General features: G+C 29.9%; 1 long non-coding RNA gene across 2 annotated transcripts; it reads left to right on the top strand.

Annotated features, from left to right (window-relative positions):
• Window positions 1-1,135: 1,135 nt before the first annotated feature.
• Window positions 1,136-1,774, top strand: LOC133804767 (uncharacterized). Of its 2 annotated transcripts, XR_009878611.1 has the most exons (3): window positions 1,136-1,252; window positions 1,339-1,531; window positions 1,693-1,774. It is a non-coding gene; the product is annotated as an uncharacterized LOC133804767 (long non-coding RNA). The 2 variants fall into 2 exon arrangements; XR_009878610.1 differs by lacking the exon at window positions 1,136-1,252 and having other exon boundaries at window positions 1,261-1,531.
• The last annotated feature ends 1,318 nt before the right edge of the window (window positions 1,775-3,092 follow it).

Below are 3,092 nucleotides of genomic sequence, written 5' to 3'. Positions count from 1 at the left end.
TGATTTTTTTTAATTTTGATAGTTTTTGGAGATCTAAATGTGTCTAAAGGGTAGATCTCCAAAAATTATCAAAATTTAAAAAAATCATCTCAAACAGACATCCAAGTGAAAAGTTATGCATCACCAAAGTTTCAAGTAAATTTCATCGCAGACTATCGCTAACATATCACTAAACCATCGGTATACCATCGTTAGTCATTGTTTTGTGCCAAAAATTAAGTTTTTATGGTATCATCGCTACACTGTTGTTATACCATCATTAGCCATTGTTTTGTGCCAAAAATTAAGTTTTTATGGTACAATCGCTAAATCATCGTTAAATCATCGTTAGCCATCGTTTTGCGCCAAAAATTAAGTTTTTATGGTACCATCGCTAAATCATCGTTATATCATCGTTATCCATCGTTTTGTGCCCAACATTATGGTATCATCGCTAAACCATCGTTACACCATCATTAGCTATCATTTTGTGCCAAAAATTAAGTTTTTATTGTACCATCGCTAAACCATCGTTAGCCATCATTTTGTGCCCAAAATTAAGTTTTTATGGTACCATCGCTAAACAATCGTGATACCATTGTTAAGCCATCGTTTTGAGCAAAAAATTAAGTTTTTAGGGTACCATCATTAGCCATCGTTTTGTGCCATAAATTAAGTTTTTATAGTATCATCGCTATACCATCGTTTTGGCTTAAAACCCATGTTTTTAAGGCCCCATCACAATTGCATCGTTAATGCATCATTAAGCATCGTTAGACATCGTTTTAAGTTTAGATTTGAAAAAAAAAAACGCAAATAAAACTAAAATATCTTGTATATAAATGTTCAAAATCAATAAATTAGTGTCTTAGGTGAATCTTTCCTTTAATTTATGTTTTCAATGAGACTTATTATCATTAAAATTTTTTTAAAAATGATGAAAGAGATTTAATGGTGGTTGGAGGTGGGGCTTCAATGGTGGTGGAGACGTTAATGGCAGTGGCAACGTGGAGAGGTGGTGTGCTCTGTCACCGTGGGGAGATGGTGGTGGTGGTGTCGTGGTTATAGAGAAAGGGAGAGAGATTGAGAGAACAAGAAAGGGCAATCTTCCCCAATTTTTTCAAAAAATCATACTTGTCATATTTTTTAAATCTTATCCATACACCAACTCACAACAACACTTTAGAACTCAAGGGCAAAAAAGGCATTCCAAAGCCTTTACCCTTACATCTGCAATATCAAATAGGCACTACGTGTAACACAAGCAAACTATGTATTGACTTCACTACTCCTCCTTTCTTTGTTGCTATTTATTTTTCTTTTAATTTATTTTGCAGCGTTTCTTTGTTGCTATTTCAGATCAGATGCAAAAAGGAAAAGCAACGATTAAAGAAATTGGGGCAAGAAGAAGAAGAGACAGAGGAAGAAAAGGAAATGACAACACGGGTTTATGAGTTCAGCTCAAACTTGTCTACATCCACTTTTTGGCTCTTCTGCACTAATTAAGAACAAGTTACCTCAATGGAGGTTCTAAGTCAAAGTGGATCGATAGGTAACCTCTCTGATACACTCACTCAAAATACTTGTAATATTTCTCACATATATATATATATATATATATTGAGAGAGAGAGAGAGACGCTATGACTAATTCGGTGGTTAGAAACTGAGGAAAAATCTGTAACTAACCCCGATCTGTTATTTATTCTTGCAGCTCGTGTGGGGACTTATCCAACGGTTGGCTCTTATTTTATTTTATTTTTTTAAATCCAAACATGCTTATCCATGTTTTCTAAGGAGGCTCTCTTGGTTACTTTTTTTTCGCATTCTCTCTTTTTTTGTATGTGTAAATTGTTTTAGTTTTATTATGCTTCCATTAATAGTATATATTCAGCTATATATTTATTATTATGCTTCCATTAATAGTATATATCTTGCTAATAGTGTTTCTCAAGAAAATTTTAAAAATTAAAACTATATTTAGTAAAAAAAAATCATCTCTTAGTACACATATAATAAATCATAAAAAAATCTAATTACATATAAATTAAGTCTTGAATCTAAATATCACCATTAATGTTTTTTTTCTTCAACAAAATCAAAAATCACAAGTTCATTCATATTTTACAAATGCATTATAATATATGTATGTTTATATATTTGCCAAAGATGAGCATGTACTAAATAATATTACTTGTTGATTTATTTATGTTTAATTATATATGTACCTGATTGTTATTATGTACATGATTTTTTTTTAGAATTCAATTTTTAAATATATAATAATAATTATTTATAAAATTAAAATATCATGATTAATTATATTGTAAAAATAGACATATTTTAAAAGATGACACATGTCATTAAATAAAGAGAAAGTTGGTCAGAGAGTCTCCTTAGCAATACTCTTTTAATCAAAGTCTCCAAATGAAACTTTGCATCAAGTGGATGATTTGGATTTTTTCTATGTAATTTTTGTTTGTGAGAACTTTATTGAGAAGATAGAGGACTAGGGAGCATGAGATACAGGCAATGAAAGAATTCAAATAACAGCCAATTTCAATTTCTTCATTAATTTTTTGGTTTATACTTTTTTGTACCCTGGGTTTTTTCTGATTGCCTATTTGAATTTTGTGTTTTAAAAAATTCATTTTTGGGTCATATATTTTGTAAAACAGTTCAAATAGACTCTTAAATTCAATTTTAATAAATAAAAAAATTGAGTATAACAACACAGCTTTTAAACAGAATGATTTTATTTTTGTTTAGAATTGTTAGTTTAGTTAATTATTTGTGATTTCAATTGAGAAAACTTTGACCAAAATCAGGTTTAGGGTTTTATTTGAACCATTTTACAAAACATAGGGTCCAAAAGTAATTTGTCAAAACATAGGGTCCAAACAAGTAATGGAACAAAACACAATATCCAAAAAAGTATAAACCCTTAATTATTTCCCCTTTTTTTTTATGGAAGAGTACGAATAAAATACAACCAATTCTATTAGATACAATCTTTGGGACTTTGATACAGAAAGAAAAAAAAGTCTGATTTTAGAATGGCTAAGAAAATATTTATTAAAGCAAACTTGGGAATCTTATGGCCTTGGTAGCAGT

The sequence above is a fragment of the Humulus lupulus genome, chromosome X (genome assembly GCF_963169125.1).
Source record: "Humulus lupulus chromosome X, drHumLupu1.1, whole genome shotgun sequence".
Classification (NCBI taxonomy): Eukaryota; Viridiplantae; Streptophyta; class Magnoliopsida; order Rosales; family Cannabaceae; genus Humulus; species Humulus lupulus.
This window is presented reverse-complemented; position numbering and strand designations above follow the sequence as displayed.